This window comes from Lissotriton helveticus, chromosome 6 (assembly GCF_964261635.1).
Source record: "Lissotriton helveticus chromosome 6, aLisHel1.1, whole genome shotgun sequence".
Classification (NCBI taxonomy): domain Eukaryota; kingdom Metazoa; phylum Chordata; class Amphibia; order Caudata; family Salamandridae; genus Lissotriton; species Lissotriton helveticus.
The window spans coordinates 789,170,451-789,188,743 of record NC_136067.1 but is presented as its reverse complement, the minus strand read 5'-3'; positions in this window follow the sequence as shown (position 1 = coordinate 789,188,743).

Genomic DNA, 18,293 nt, shown 5'->3' with positions numbered 1-18,293 from the left:
TTTTTTCTTCTGTAACATTACATCTGGGAACCCCTCCCAGCGTTCCATTATAATATTGACTCCAAATTATCGTCTAACCATAATAATTTGGTCAAAATATCATGACTAGAAAATATCATGACCAGAAATATTGAATATATGTATAATATTTATTTAGTCAGTTACAACAATATCAAAATTAAAAATGTAGTTTGCTATACTATTTTCCCTTATTAGTAATGTTAATGTTTAAACTGGTAATTATGTATTGATGTCTAATTGTTTTTAAGTTACTTAGTATTTGTTTTAGTTTTTTGGCTTAATTGGGGGATCAGGTGGGGAGTGCTTTTATACAGTATATATTAACCAGTGGTAATTGATTCATATTTTAATATGTATTCTTTCTTATTGTTTTATATTTCTTCATCTGTATACATTTTTTAAATTAACTCACTTTATCTAAAGTGTTGAGAGTTATGCAGGAGTATATTAGCTGGTATTAATTTACTATTATATTAACACTTTGGTGTCGATTCCGAATCGGGAAAAAATGAGTCCGTATGATTCTTTTCCGGAGCCTTCTCCATACGAATCGTGAACATGCCGTCTGAACCGATGCGTACGATCCGGACCGGGGGATGAGGACGCGATTCATACGGTCCACGTCAGATAAGGGCGATTAATACGGAAAAGCACACATTCACATACACACTGTACGGCGGGTACACCCCATGATCGCGGGGGTACGGTGCGTACCCCTGCGATCGTGGGGTGTACGCACCGTACCCCGCGATCGCAGGATGTAACCACTGCACACCCTGCGCACGTGGGGTATGGTGCGTACACCCTGCGATTGCGGGTAACGGTGCGTAAACCCCATGATCGCAGGGTACTCCCCGTACCCCTGCGATCATGGGGTGTATGCACCATACCCGGGGGAGGCGTTCCGTACCTGTTTCGAGGTGAACTCTGCTTCTCCGGACGTTTTTGGCTCCAGTAAAAAAAACGGCGTGCGGTGCGTACCCGACACGATTCGTACTTGCTGGGTCAGAAAAACCAGCCACGAACTGTACGGATGTGGCGTACAGCGGGTTCCGAGGGAGATTCGTACGGGGATTTCATTCGTACGGACTCTGTACAATTTGTACGGAGTCCTGCTCCGGGTACGAATCGTACTTCGTCGTATGTACGGGGGACGTTGCAGGGTATGATTCGTACGGAAAAAACGCTCCGTACGGCTATTCGGAGTGGTTTTTCCCGAATCGGAATCGACCCCCTTATTTTGTAATTGTAAATTATTCATTTACATGTTTATTCATTTCTAACTCATAGAATATTTTTTTCAATTTTGGGTTTTGGGGTTTACTTGGATAAATTATTATTTAAAAAATATGAATAAAGAACTATTTTATTTAAAAAGTAGACATTTATTGACTAACCTGTGTTTGGCTGTGTAATTAATTTAAAACTATTATAACCAATTATTAATATTGCACTTTCCAGAATGTTATTTGGTGCTAGATTTAGAAAGGTAAATGTTATTCCCTACCCCCTAAAATATATGCCATTTCCCCTGTACTTGAGGTGATTGGATTTGGAGTAGTAAAGTTGACAGCCACTCCCTAAATATACGAACTTTAACCACTATTTGTAGGAATAGAGTTAGAATAGTGAATCTGATCCCTCTAAATACCTGAATTATCTCCAGTGTTTGCTGGTCTGTAGGTTGAAGAGTAAATCTGACCCCACCCTCAAATATGTGTTCTTTCAAAAGGAGTTGGACTGGAATGTTATATGGACTTAGGATAGTTACTCGGCTCTCCGCACCCAATATATGCACTTTCCCCAGTGTTTGTTGGGCTGGGGTCAGAAGAGCAAATCCCCCAGCAACCCCACAATTTTTGTTATACTATTTTAGCATTTACATAATGGTTTAGTAATTTAAGAATATGTGTATATATTTGATTTCATTAAAATAATGTATATATATATATATATATATATATATATATATATATATATATATACATATACATACATACCTGCTTGTAATATTGTTTATTTTGAAATCAATTTAATGTTTTTGATTTACTTTAAAGCAAATCGAATTGTATTTGATTAAAACATTTGGGTATCGATTCCGAATCGGGACACTAATCCGTACGACGATTCGAATTTGTAGCCGTTTCCGTACGGATCGTACAAATCCGTCCGAATCGCGTAATACGATCCGTATGAAAAAAATACATCCAAATCTTTGCGAACCGTACGAAAACCAAGGGAAAATCCATACGACACAGGACCCTCACGGTGAACGGTACGAATCGTAAACATGCTGTTCGACCCGACAAGCACGATCTGGACCGGGGACCAAGAACGCGATTCGAACGGAAAACATCGTATGAGCTATTCGTACGGGGAGCCACTCATTCACATACACACCGTACCCCAGCAATCATAGGGGTACGCACCGTACCCCTATGCTCTGTACCCGTATGCACCGTACCCCTACGCACTGTACCCCTACGCACCATACCCCTACTCACCGTACCCCTGCAATCATGGGGGTATGTACCGTACCCCTATGCTCTGTACCCCTACGCACCGTACCCCTGCAATCATGGGGTGAACTCGCTTACTCGGGGGTGGTCCATTTCTCACACAGTTCGAGTCGAAATCTGCTTTTACGGACATTTTATACTCCCGTAGAAAAAGAGTCGTACGGAGTGTTGTCGTAACAAATCGTACTTGCTGGGTCAGAGAAAGCTGCTTTGAACCGTACGGACGTCGCGTACTGCGTGTTCCAAATGCGATTTGTACGTATTTTTAAGTCGTATGGTCTTTCGTACGATTTGTACGGAGATCTGCTTTGGGTTCGGATCGCCCTTCATCGTACGTACGGGGACGTTGAAGGTGTATGATTCGTACTGGAAAAATGCTTCGTACGGCTATTCGTAGGGGATTTTACCGAATAGGAGTCGACCCCTTAATGTGAGTTATATATTAAGACTTAACATATTCCCATTATTAATTGTTACATTTAAGTCATTTTTTTACAAGAATATTAATTTATTAATATTTTACAGTTGTTTAATTAATATTTTTTAAATGTTGCGGAAATTGTTTAAAAACATATACTTGTATTTACAATTATTTAACTTTTCTTTTCAATTTAAATCATGATATTTACAAATACATATATATGTTGATATTTCAAACTACAATATTTGTGTACTCATATTATTGGGGCATTAGATTTTAACATTTTTGATGTCTATATTATAATGTCACTATATATTGACCCCAATATTTATAAAGTCAATATTTTGAAATACAACCTTCCTCTAAGTACTAATTAAGTATTATGCTTTGCATATGCTTGTTACAGATGATTGAATGATTTGTTTGGATTGGTAGTGTGAGGACCGTTTGATATTTTAAGCTGACCAGAAGGGTTTCATAGAAGCTACCTACAACAATTGTGTCACTCCTTCGTTCCCTGTAGCTCCTAAACTTCACACTAGAAGCTACCTGACATTTGTTGTATACCCTGACAAAGCAGGAACTCATGTAACAAAGTACCAAATATGCATTACCCCAATCTCTTTATGGGGGCATTAACTCTGAATGCAGTGTATACATCCTCCCTTTCACAACCTCCACATCTGACACCTGTCTTAGCCAGAGCACGACTCCTGCAATCTCACCCACTCAGCACTGAATTTGAGTCAAAGATATGATTTCACCAATTCTTTGCTGAAACTAACACTCTCAGTTGGACAAACACCTACGTTGCACTCCTCATTTGGCACATGAATATCATTACGTGGGCGGTACTGTGTAGTGTAGTTCCTATATTCCCAATAGGCTCTGCGATTGGAATAATATATCCTATAGATTAGACGTAGGACTGAGGTCTACTAGGTCTCTATCGAATACATTAGACTTAATTGTGAGTGCCAGCTAGCACAGAGGTCACTCGAAACGTTCTTGAATAAACAAGAAGGGATTCGTTTCTGACAACCGCATAAACATGACAACTTTTTTCCCCAAGATTAAACTGATCATCAGAGTCGTGGAAACAATACATATATATTTCACTCAGTCAATTGTGCATGCTTCGTTTCACCAGAGGTGCAGAGAAATAGATAGACAGGCGTTTTCAATAAAAAGGTTTTATTGAACAGTTTTCTTTCTCAAGCATAAGAAATTAACTGTTTCAATCGTAAAACTGGTTGTAAAATATAATGCATACAGTATAAAGAGTAGAATGAAATAATACTGTAAGAGCATTGTATGGTTCCTAAACCATAGATAAATACATACATAAATAACAGAGGATAAAAGTACGCAACTGGTGCTTCTAAAATAGTCCTACCCTGGTGTACCTAACCTAAGCTTAGTATGAGGGAAGGATTAAGTGAGGTGTAGCATAAATGTAGTATTCTTTTGCCAAGAATCTGTCCAAGAATTCTCTTAGGGTCTAATCAGCTCCGTACCTTAGTTTGGAATGAAGAAGGTCAGGTTCAGGACTCGATTTACCAACAACCCGCAAGGGTAGCTTGGAAACACTGGAGCTGGATTTCTCGTCAGGAGAAAAAGACAGCGCCTCTTTCAGTGAATCTGCTGGAGGGTCGGCTTCCTTCAGCACTTGCAGTAGCAGGGCGCATCGGGCAAGTAGATAGTCAAACTGCTCCATACCACTGTGTGTTTGCTAAGGCAAGTGTGGGCATATTTATACCTTGAAGTTGCCGAGTTTGACGTAAAGGTGGACATAAATAACGTCATTGAAGACTCTAAGTTGTTTGAAAACTCCATGAGTTGTTGGACAAGTTAGTTCTCGAGCAAGGGAAAGTCCCTAGCTGCTGAAGTCGAGTTTTCCAAGGAATCATTGTAGATTTTCGGGACTAGTGGAAGTAGCCCTGCCGTATTTGGACTGCATGAGCTATGACTAAATATGGTTATGATTCTTATACCTATATAGGGACATAGTGATTTATACCTATATAAGGGCATGAATCGGGAATTTTACAATAGTGTCCTAAAATGGTTCACAACCACTGCTGATAGCATTATATCATGTAAAAACGTTTAACTCTGAATTTTGTGATACGAATAAAATACAGATGCCATCCTCGTCAAATTTGTTTATTTCAGATTTGAGAACCCATAAAACACAATACATAAAAAATTTCACATTTGAGAATAAAAACAGGGTAAAACATTAGTAAGTTTAAAAACAGTAAATGGCACCCAGTGCATACAAAGTGTCAATTCCACAAGAGAACATTAGCACATAAAAATTAGAATACAAGCAGCACGAAATTCAGGTTAAATATGAGTAAAAGAATAACAACTTGTATCCGAAGTACAATTAAAAATACAGGATAATCGACGCACAAGAATCAATGCTTCATTACTAAGCACCATGAATACCAGAAAGTCAGGCATCTTGCAAAAACATTTTCATTGTAACCACAGTCACCTCACTGGTATCGGAATGCAGGATGCAAGGTGCAGGCCCATAATGCCAGGAGCCCAAAAATGTTCACAAAGGTTTTAGCCATTGCGTGTTTTGGCATAAGCCGAACAAAGAAAAGCAAAGTGGTGAGGGTTTTGTCCGCAAAGTTCCAGGAGGGGCACTTACTTGAGGTAAAATATTTATTGTCCCATTTCACACAAAAACTGTTCGTTGGAGTATCCTGTACCTCCATTTTAATTTGAGTTGTAATTGGATAGAGCCAGGGAGAGTGTTGAAAAACAGTTCATAAACTGGCTTAATCTTTATAACCAAAATCGAATCAGTCATACTCCCTGCTTTAACACTTTTCAGTTCCCTCAGCTACAAATTCTCCTTTAAATTATTTTTAATCAAGGTGCTGGTAACAGACTTAGCTGGGTCCGGTGAAACCCAAAGAGAGGGCATACCTAGTTTGTAAAGCATGAACGTGATATAAGCAAGCCAGTTGATCTTCTCATATCCTTTGGAATTAATATAAAAGTGCCTTGATCGAAGCTCTGTAGGATTCCAGTTCCTCCGTAGACCAAAGTCTATGCCAATACATGATGCGTCTAGCTATGATAGCTTGAGTAATAGGGTAAAAACCCATGTTCAGGAGGTAGGGAAGATGAGGGGCACTCTGCAAAAGGTTAAGGACACTCTTAACAAACCTGTTTTCTATTTTACAGAGTTCCCCAGGTCTAGTGTGTCCCCAGAGTTCGCCCCATACATGGCTGAGCTTTTCACTTTATGATTGTAAATCTCCATCACTGGGGCAAGAGCTCATGCACAGGCCTTCAGACACAACCCCATCTTCTTTTTGGAGTTTCATTTTGCTTCTTCTTATGTGTGTGGACCAGCTCATTTCGTGAGTAAAACACACCCCAAACTACAGAAATACTTGAACTTTTTCAAGTGAGCCACACCCTGTGTCATGATCTTGTCCCTGCTGATTTATAAGGATTGAGCACCATGAATTTTGTTTTATTGATGTTGAGCTCAAGGCCTTGTGTGCTGCAAAAGTTTAGAAAATAATATACTATTGCTTGCAGACCATACAGGATTTTGGATATTAGTAGCATGTCATTTGCAAGAAGCAGCGTCGCGATTTTATGGGGATCCAAATTCGGTGCATTGTTGCCAGGGAAATCGAGTTCCCGAACAAAGTCATTAATGTACAGCAGTAACAATGTAGGGGCCAGAATAGAAACCCTGGCACATACAAGATTCAATGCAAAAAGGGTCAGTAAGCCCACCATTATTGCCATATCTATCTCAGGCCGTGAATTGCGCATGTAGCCTGATTAAAACAGAAAAACGTTTATTGGGGAAAACCATCTCCTTTAGAACCTCCCACAGCTTACCTTTGGGGATGGAATAAAAGGCTGATCTTAGATTGACATAAAACACATATAGGTGACTTTTGTCAAGAGTTGCGGTTTTCCAGTAGAGGCAACAAAAGCAGAGAATTTGGTCCAATGTGCTGGCCCTATTTCTAAGAAAAACTAAGCCACTGGAGTCAAGCTGGCTGAAGACGGCTGATAGCCAGAAACCGGTCCTAGGATGCTTGATTCCGGTTCAAGGAAGACATGGCTTGGCAGTACGGTCTGGACTGTTCCCATGAGGCACAGGGTCAAGACTGATTTGCATATGGCAATGTCTGAACTGGGGTGGCTTGGTGAGCAAAATAACGATGGATTAAACCCAGATCTGTGACTGGGGGTGAATGTTTTGCCATTGTGCAACATTCCATCCATCATCTTGTGTGTTTTGCTGTTCACCCTATGTGGGAAGGGTATGCCCAGACGTGGGTCCCGTGCTCACTAAGCCACTGGAGTCAAGCTATCCTGGCTGAAGACGGCTGATAGCCAGAAACCGGTCCTAGGATGCTTGATTCTGGTCCAGGGAAGACATGGCTTGGCAGTACGGTCTGGACTGTTCCCATGAGGCACAGGGTCAAGACTGATTTGCATATGGCCATGTCTGAACTGGGGTGGCTTGGTGAGCAAAATAACGATGGATTAAACCCACATCTGTGACTGGGGGTGAATGTTTTGCCATTGTGCAACATTCCGTCCATCATCTTGTGTGTTTTACTGTTCACCCTATGTGGGAAGGGTATGCCCAGACGTGGGTCCTGTGCTCACTAAGCCACTGGAGTCAAGCTATCCTGGCTGAAGACGGCTGATAGCCAGAAACCGGTCCTAGGATGCTTGATTCCGGTCCAGGGAAGAAATGGCTTGGCAGTACGGTCTGGACTGTTCCCATGAGGCACAGGGTCAAGACTGATTTGCATATGGCCATGTCTGAACTGGGGTGGCTTGGTGAGCAAAATAACGATGGATTAAACCCAGATCTGTGACTGGGGGTGAATGTTTTGCCATTGTGCAACATTCCATCCATCATCTTGTGTGTTTTGCTGTTCACCCTATGTGGGAAGGGTATGCCCAGACGTGGGTCCCGTGCTCACTAAGCCACTGAAGTCAAGCTATCCTGGCTGAAGACGGCTGATAGCCAGAAACCGGTCCTAGGATGCTTGATTCTGGTCCAGGGAAGACATGGCTTGGCAGTACGGTCTGGACTGTTCCCATGAGGCACAGGGTCAAGACTGATTTGCATATGGCCATGTCTGAACTGGGGTGGCTTGGTGAGCAAAATAACGATGGATTAAACCCAGATCTGTGACTGGGGGTGAATGTTTTGCCATTGTGCAACATTCCGTCCATCATCTTGTGTGTTTTGCTGTTCACCCTATGTGGGAAGGGTATGCCCAGACGTGGGTCCCGTGCTCACTAAGCCACTGGAGTCAAGCTATCCTGGCTGAAGACGGCTGATAACCAGAAACCGGTCCTAGGATGCTTGATTCCGGTCCAGGGAAGACATGGCTTGGCAGTATGGTCTGGGCTGTTCCCATGAGGCACAGGGTCAAGACTGATTTGCATATGGCCATGTCTGAACTGGGGTGGCTTGGTGAGCAAAATAATGATGGATTAAACCCAGATCTGTGACTGGGGGTGAATGTTTTGCCATTGTGCAACATTCCGTCCATCATCTTGTGTGTTTTGCTGTTGGCCCTATTTCTAAAGCCCACCTGGAACTCAGAAAGAATGGAGATGTCCATGACCCAGTCCAATAGCGGCCCCAGAATGAGACAGGGAAAGAGTTTCTGAGAGGAGTCAATGAGGCTGAATGGCTTTCTGTTCCTGGGATAATCTGTGCTGCCTTTTTGTAAATAGGTAATATCTCAGTGGTTTGCCAAGACCCTGGGATAGGGAGACCTTCCAAGAAAGAGCGCAAGACCAGCTGGAAATATGAGGCCCATATCATAGGTTCGGCCCTTAATAAGTCCCCAGGGATAGAACCGGGACCCAGGACTGTATGTGCAGGAAGAGCCATAATTGCCTCACAACATCCATATACTCCAAGGTCAGAGGGGTACTTCCGCCACGAGGACAGGGAGCAACAATTTCCACTTCTCTATTCCCACAGATGGACTTGGCTGCATAGATGTTTGAGAAATGGTCCACCAAGGTCTGGGGTTGGAGGTTGTAATCAACACTGGTAACAGTGTTTTGGTTACCATAATCCACTATCCCCCAGAATGACTTGGTATCCCCTGTCCTAGTGGCTGCAACAAAGTCCTACCACAGCCTACGTTCCCAATCCAGTTTAGCCCGGGCGAGGGCATCGTTATAATCCTTTCTGGCACAAGTGATGGCTTGCCTGTTTCCACCTTTCAGACTTTGAATAATGGTATGTGTCTTAGTCTCCTGCAGTGACTATCAAACCATGCACAACATGTGTATACTCCAGGTGGCCTGTGAACAACCTTGCATATCGGGCCTTCAAGTGACATAAACAACTTTTTTGTGGTGCTTGGCGATAGCCACAAGGTCAGGGGTTCTTTATCCACTACCACCCATTACCTCCTTAGTATCAGCAACCAGGCCGTTGATCTGGGCCAAACTGTCAGGGTCAGTGTAAACCACCTCCCATTTTCGGGCCCGCTTATTTTTTTTGAGTAGTGGTTCAACCCTAGATTTGGAGCTGTGGCCCCGATGGGCCCCAGAGCCAGGCCTACTTAAGATCAAATGGAGAGTATTTTGATCACTATCAAAGCACTTTATGACCACCATGTCTGTGAGAGTGGCAATGAAAGCAAAATATAATCATTGTGACTGTTTTGCAACATGCGCTTAAATGTGTTGGCGCCCCTACGATCCAAGGTAGATCTAACATTACAGGCCTTAAGGTAAAAAAAATGAAGAGATAAACTCAGCAGCTGGCTATCTAACAAGTAACATCTTTTTAAAGGAGCCGGATCTAACTGTGGGACACCCCAATCAGCATCTTCTTCTTCTGTTAGATTAAAAAGGTGCGAAGCCTAAGGGTTTGAAGGTGACATAAAAATTGCCTGTGGTGATTACCATATCAAGCTATGGGAGGGAATCTATCATAAAGTCTAAGGTATGCAGGATGCTGGATGACATGTTGTCCCCTCCCGAGGTATTATAAATATAAAAAATATAACATAAGGACAAACCCCCAGCAAGAGACACCCCCAACATATCTCGCGCGCGAGTTAATATCAAGCCTCGTAATAATGAGGGCTAATGAAATTTTAATCCACATATTTAGACCTCCTTTTGGCCAACCCCTACCACCAGAAGTAGCTGGACAAAAAAAAGTAGTAAACCCAGACCTGTGTATTGGCTCAACACACCAGGTTTCCTGCAGAATACAAATGTCTAAGGAATCAATAAATGTCCCCCAGTCCGGGTCTGCGAACTTGGATTTGAGGCCATCAACATTCCAAGAAGATTTCTTCCAGGCATAGAGGGCAGAGGTGATTGTTCCTCAAGTACAGGTAGGTCTGTGGAGAAAGTGTGCAACTGCTTCAAGAGAGCTGAATTCATTGGGGCTGATACCAGGAAGACTGGTACATCCTGTCAGTTTCCTTTTTTGAAGAGGTTCCAGACGCATCAGGTTCTAAATTGTTGGGGACAACCAGGTCTGAGATGTGGCTTGAAATGAAATTGAAGAAGATAAACTGGCAACTGTAGTTGTCACAGAAACTCCCTGAGGATCTCTCTCATTTGGAATGGGATCAGGAACATCGGATACCAGTCTAGAACACTGTCAATCTTGACTGTCCGCGAAAGACAAAGGTTCAAAAGAATTTTTTATGGGAATGATAAAAGTTGTTTTACCACAGATAACTAGTCTGCTATTAGGCCTGGACCCAACCCTTGTGTGAGCAGTGAGAGCAGTGGGTCTATAATAAAACCCCAAAGGGAGAGCAGCAATGCAATCAACATGAGTTGCCAGCTGGCTTAGGAACCCCTGAAGCAATTCTACTAGAGGAGGAGACTTGAAATTAACCAGCACAGAGTCCCCCACACAATCGTTAGGAGAAAGGCCAATCCAGGGTGCTCTTCTAACAGATAAGACTTACATGATGAAATCCTGGGGCCACCTCATATTAGATTTTAACCAGTGTACTGTTTTATTCTTGAAAGTCTCAAGATTTTCACTTGTATTGGGAGGAAGTTCAGGGACATCCCTCTAAACAATCAAATAGGGTGTACACTCGGGGGGAAGTTGAGGGTAGTTGGTGGGAGATCTACCAGCGTGGCTGGTTGAAATATCCCTCCCTCTTCCTGCCAATTGATAAACTGCACTATTAGCTTTACCATGCCACAATGGATCCTGACAGAGAAAGTTATTTAGATGAGATCGGTGGATTAGGCCTACCAGGGATCTCCTGCTCATGCTGGAGTAAGAGCTCTGCAGGGGCCAACAATGGGTATTCTGCACCTATAGGAGGCGAGCCCATGGTGACTCAAATTTAGCTTTTAGCATATTTAGGTAGGACACTAAGAGTGCAAGTTCTGCCTTTAAGATGTCCCTAAATTTCCCTGTGCAATTATCCCCAAACTCATTGACAAACTTCATAGCAAGTGAGGTACTGGGTTTTTCAGAACCGGTACCGAACCGGTAACCCAGTGGTGTCAGGGAACACACCCAAAGACCTCGAGTACTTTCCTGATTCAGACCACAGAAACTCAGAGTCTTCTAGGTGAAGTCAAGGATCGATTTTATTGGCTGCAACCAAGTAACAGGCGTCCTAGAAGTACAACAACACAGGATGTATATTCTCAGGAGACTGCTCAATCTTACAAAGTCAGGCTTCTCTTTTTATACGAAATATTGTGCTTTAGGCAAACATTCTTGGATTTACAGTATACCATTCAAATATTTTCACTACAAAGGAAAAGCAGAGTCATGATGACAAGCTCACATTTCAGTTCGTTCAGCCCACAACAAATTACCCGGCAAGGCCCAACATTTCCATCAGATACCGGTGGACTCCCAATAAAAACGGGCACCTCCCCATCATAAAGCAAGTGAGAGAGAAAAGAGCAGGGACAGGTGTGAGCAAGATTCGGCAGGGTGTGTGTGCGATGAAAAGGGTTTATGGCCTGTTGTGCCTTGATGCTATCTCGTTCGGCCACTGGGAGAGGAACTGACCAAACAGGTTTGGCCTGGGGCAATGGTTCCAGCTTGCCCAGGTCACAGGAAAGTCAATTAAGGTGTACGTGTCCTTGGGAATCGAATTTGGCTTAATTCGCCTGTCTATGTGAGGGCAACTCACAAAATGGCTGCCGTACACAAAATGGAAGCCAAGGGTTCAGAACGAAAATGACGATTTCGACGTGAAATCGTCACTCGAATATGACGAAAAATGCTTGTACATAGTGTACTAGCCATTCTTGGTCTTTTGATGTAAAAATCGTCATGCTATGATGAAGTTTAATTCTCGAGTCCAGAATTTTCAGAACTACAAACCCTCCTTTTGCCCTTACATACGCAATTTAACCTAATCTCATGCTAATCTGAGTCCAGGTCTATATTCCTAAAGTCATTGAGATGTTGCTGTAACATCATCCTAGTACTTAGTTCGTCTCTTGATACAGGTTTCCTTACACATGATGTAGCACAGAGGCCACATATTGCAGGAGCACACTGCACGCACAGACAGAACAGGAAAAGAATGGCTAAGACCATCCCAATGACCATCAGAATTTTCCATCCCCAGCTGGATATCAGTTCCCAGAACCATCCCATTAACGACCAATCTCCTTTATCCACATGAATAGATTCGGAAATCTTATGTAGTTTGGAGATGGCCTGGTACACTGTTGGAGCGTTATCTGGAATGAAAACACAGCAACTCGATTGGATCAATTTACATACCCCACCTCGGTCTGCAAGTATGACATCTAGAGCGACCCTGTTCTGAAGGGTCATAAGACGGTCCGACTGGAGCTCAGCAGTCAAGTTACTAAGGGCACCAGCAGTTTCAACTACTGTGGACTCAACCACTCTTGTCAATTGCCTTATGTTCCTGCTGTTAACCATGGGTCCCCAGAACGGCAGAAAACCCTTTACGAAGTCCTCAAATTCTTGACTTGCAGTGTCTTCTTTACTCAAGACACCTCTAACTACCCTTGTCTTGTGGTAGTCTGCCGCTGCTGTGTAGGTGGGAGGCAACAGGAACAAAACAAAACATGAGCCCGAAAAGTCAGGGGGCAACCATGTATAGGCTCTATCATGGCAGATGAAATAGGTACCCTTAGCTGCTAAAAACGCAGGGGAAGTCTGAGACCCAAAAACATACGTTTCCGTACAGACACTTTTCCCTAACTGAGCTCTGGGATTCTTGCCAGTACCTTGCAGACATAGGTGACCCTGATGGGGTACAATCCAAATCGGGGACGATCTCTTAGCTTGCTGTTTCTCACTCAGAGTAGCTCCATATCCGGTCACGTTCCATCCTATATATGCAAGTGTCTCATCTTCGGGGGTAGTTTCATAAGAAATATCTTCCTTAATCATGTCGACTATACCCTTAACCAGAGCACTATTTTTAGGATTGTCTTTTACAGAACGTAGGGGGTGGACTTCACGAGCATATATGAACATTGTTCTGTATGCCCACACAGAACCATTATGGCTGAAAGGCAGGACCAGATAAGGGATACCTTTATCCGTGGTGTGAGGCGTAAGACCACACACCCAACAGTTAGTCGTGTTCATTACAAGTTGGGGTTGGTGCAAGAGCTGAACAAAGGAGTTATTAATAAACTCTAATCTCCTAGCGGATTCGTGTTCAGGAAGGGGTTGAAAAGAGTGTGGGGAAACAGTAGAAGGAGGAGGTATGGGCGATGTAGTGGGTGCAAATGTCACTTTAAAAGAGAATAAAACATATCCTATTAAAAACAATATCATAATGAATAACATAAAAATGCACAATATCAAAAAGCTTTTCTTTGTCATCATTTTACAAATCCTGGTTTTAAAGTTCATTGGTTTGGCAGGTCTCTCCATCTCGAAAAACTCCATCCTCTCTAAAGTGCTGCCCGCGATGGGAGGTTGTTTCTGCTAAGGAATGCTTCTGTCAGTCTAGGGCAACTCCCTTGGACCAACCAGAACTGTCGACCTAACATCGTCAGCTGCACCCCAAAGACTTTGGGCAATCGCGGCCCTAGCAGCGGAACCCGGATGGCGGTTCGAAAAACAAAAATAAGCAAGTTTCTCAGATGGGAGAGCTGCACTTTCAAAAATAGCAAAAAGGAAAATTTTATTTATTTGTCCATAGGCTTCGGCCTCAAATTATAACGTTTTCTCCCAGGTACTGTTTGGTCTTGGAAAAGGAGTTCAGGTTCTGTAGTGTCCAATCGAACTGACGGTGATCCAGTTGGTTGCAAAATTTTATCACTCTCTTGTTCAAGTTTCAAGTTTTTATTTATTATGATAACGGAACTCTATACGAGGTCCACATAAAAGACATAAAATATGCATACAGAGAAAGCATTAAACGTAAAATTTCGAGCATGTATATAGCATCAAATACACAACAGTTTAAAAATTACCAACTTAATACAGATCCAAAAAACATTTGAAGAATTTGTACAGTTTAAAACAAAACATTTCATTTGGCGGGTTGATCATAGCCGCCCGGAAAGCAGTAGCTGACAAAATGTTGAGTTGAAGGCAGATTGGTCTTAACCATCTTCGCCTAAGAGACATCAGGGCTGGACAAACGAAAATGACATGAGACAAATCTTGGTCGTACATTTGACAAAAATCACAGACCGCTGAATGGCCGTACCATCTGGAATAAAGAGATTTCAACGGGAGCAAATCCTGTCTTACTAAAAACACTAGGCATCTAACGCCGTGAGGAATGTTCCATTGAGTATACGGTTGAGCTTTCCTCAGTAGACAGGACTCAATAACAGGAGTACAGCCTTTTTTCAACATCCGGAAATCTCTATCCAGTCTGAACCCTAGTTCCCATGTGGAGGACTTCAAAAGGGTTTTTAACTGATAAGATGATATAGAAAATAAAACATCTTTATCCAGTTGCAATTGACCCACAGCATATCTGAAATTTTTTACGATCAATGAATAGTTATTAAAGTTTCCCAACAACTCATTTTTTATAAGATGTCTTAAGGTATTGGGCTCACTCTTTGCAAGGCTTACAACCCAGCGTACGATACCAGCCAGACCTTGGACCCAGCTGCTACGTAAGCCGAGTTCCTGTCTTAATGTAGCAGTTGAATTTGCTGTGCTAACGGATAATAAACTACGTAAAATTTTTCCTTCCGCGGAATTTAAAAAACTCCAATTTTTTGGGTCAATTAACTCTATTCCGTATAGTAGGGAGGCAGGAACTTTTGCTCTAAATACATCCAGTAATATGGAAAAATGCCTTCTACCTGTAACCTTGTACAAGGATACCAAACTCTTTCCCTGCGAGATGGCTTTCCGGGAATTATTGGCCATATGAGCTTTCTCGCTTAAATTACTCATAACAATTTTACCAAGGAAGGCATAAGATTTCACGGTTTCCAATTTTTGACCCCCTACTGCCCATGGGAAGTTAGAAAATTTAGGTTTCTTCCTTCCAGCCATGCACATCACTTTGCTTTTTGCAGTATTTATCAACAGATAATGATTTCCAGCGTATTCATAAAGAGCTTGCAGGCGATTATTCAGGCCCTTCGGAGTAAGATCTAGAATCAAGATATCATCAGCATACATGAGGCATACAATCGGAACGCCCCCCAAGGTCGGGGCAATACCAGAGCATGCTGAGAGAGCCAGAGGTAGATCGACTGTGTATAGTGAAAAAAGTAAAGGAGCCAAAAGGCAACCTTGCTTTAACCCGTTGGATTTGGGTATTATTCTAGATAAACCTCTTTCACCACCAAGCAGCACTCTGCACCAGGTATCTGAATAAAGGGCACGGATTAATTTAATAAGGAAGGGGGGCATCCCTAAATCAAATAGCTTTCTCCACAGCAATGTTCTGTCCACTTTATCAAATGCCGTGGAGAAATCGATAAATGCACCATATACATGCCCTCCACGAACTTTCACATATTTTTCCGTAATAACCTGAAGTGCAGTCAAGTTATCTAGCGTTCCATGCTTTTGCCTGAAACCAGTTTGTTCAAAAGGCAGAATTTTGAACTCAGTTACCCAATCATTGATTAAAGTGAGAATACATTTTGCAAAAACCTTGCCGATGGCATCGAGCAAAGCAATTTGACGATAATTTTGAGGAAGGTCTCTTGCCCCTTTTTTATATAAAGGAACAAGGATACTCCCTTTCCAGGAAGGAGGGACTATTCCGCTAACAAAGCAAGATTTAAACACAGGAAAAAGAATTTTGCTCCATAGCTCACTCTGTTGTTTTAGCACAGAGATGGGAACCTCATCGGGACCCATCGCACCGTAGGAGCGCATGTTCTTAATAGCGAGTTCAATTTCCTTTTCAGATGGGGAATCGTACACACGAGAGTCAACATAAGTTACATCATTATTTAATTGTAAATTATTATTACTGTACAAATTCTCAATATACTGGACCCAGATCTGCTCATCGATGGCAATAGGCGTAGGACTGACTCTAGTACCGCAGCCTTTGCCAATTAATGACCAAAATGTCTTGGCTTGGCCGTTATATGAAGCTTCCCTAAGTTGAATCCATACGGAATCCTCCTTATTTCGTTTTAAACGGGCCTTAAGCCTAGATCTCCTTCTTCTTAAAAGTGCTAATTTCTGGTTGGCTTCCTGACTAAATGATAGATATTGCCCCCTTATTACTTTATTTATTTCTATATTTAATACCCGAAGCGATTGGGGGACTACTAAGGATTTTTTAACGAAGGAGCACTTTTTGGCTATTGAAGTCACTAATTCTAAAAAATCTGCGAATCCTAACAGTTCCCTCCCATCCCAGTGGAATAAATTCTCCACAGTAGAGATTAAGAGCGACAACAAGCTCTCAAAAGAATGGAAATTCCAAAAGCATTTCCCCGAATTGGAGCCAAAATTCACCATATCCGTGTCGATGTTCCAGGAATCCGCCAAAGGTGGACTAAGGGAAACTGTGAGCATCAACACATTATGGTCACTAAGATTAGTATCTATAACCAAAAGGTCTTTCAAAAGGGAAAAAAAAGCACAATCTGCAATTACATAATCGATAATAGAATTTCCCTTATTTGAGTTGTGAGTAAAAGCTGCCGGAGTGTCAGAAGGGAGTCTCCCATTTACTATTAGACAATCCACTTTATACAGACCTTCCAGAACTAGTTTACCTCTTTTATTGGATTTGACATTAGGCGGAAACTGGGCCTGAGGTATAATCAAAGACTCTTCCCTAAGTTTGTTTCTAAACAAGTCAAGCCCACAATTAGATATGTTACAATTCAGGTCCCCGAGTACTAATACATGAGGGGAGGGGCTAGTGTCCATAATTTTAGTTATAAAAGAGAAGAGTACTTTTAAACCATCATTGAAGCAGCAGTTTGGGGGAATATAAGTATTTATCAAAGCAAACAATCTATTGGGGCAATCCTTGAATACATATTTTAAAGTTATTGCCTGGAACAATTTACCCGGATCAAGATAGTGAGAATAGTTCCAATTAATTCTATTTGATAATAGACATGCTATTCCACCCTTCGCATGACCCCTCCTAGAATGGATTGCACTATCTTTTAAAACAAAGTACTCTTTTTCTAGTATTAATTTACCTTCCACCCACGTTTCCTGTAGACAAATTATGTCCGCCTCTAGGGAACGCAAGAAACATAATTTTTCCTTATGATCTTTAAAACCAGCAGTATTCCAAGAAATAAACTTCAAGTCTCTGTTAAAAATTAGAGAGCGGTTTAGGGCAGGAAGAAGATTTACTAGAAAGAACTCCTGGTAACCAACTCCATTTAGAATGATCATCCATCAAAGTTTGTTTAAGAGGAGGGGGGGTTTTATAAAGAACTTGCCTTTCATTTTTTGACACACATATTTTTAAGTCCTCAGATCTAACAGAGGACCAATCGGAAGGTATCAAATTAATATTAGAGGAAGATGACAAATTGGAGGGTACACTTTGACTTTGTTTTTCTGTGAAATGTGGAATACCATCAATCCCTCTGATTTGTAGTTCCTCAGCCCACTGTAAAATATGATTTAGCACCACTTTAGACTGAAATTTCACCCTTGCTGTTCTCCCTACTGTAGTGTTAAGAAGAAGTACCACATCCAGGTCCGAAGTTTGAATTAATTTTAAGCCTTCAATCTCTTGAAAACAGGAGAGTAAGGCTGATCTGTTTAGAATTAGATCAGCATCAAATAAAGGCGAAAAATCAAGAAAAAAAGTATCTACATTTATTTTTTCCCTAGTAGGCACCAAGGGAATAACTGCAATTGTGGATGAATCTTGATAAGGTCT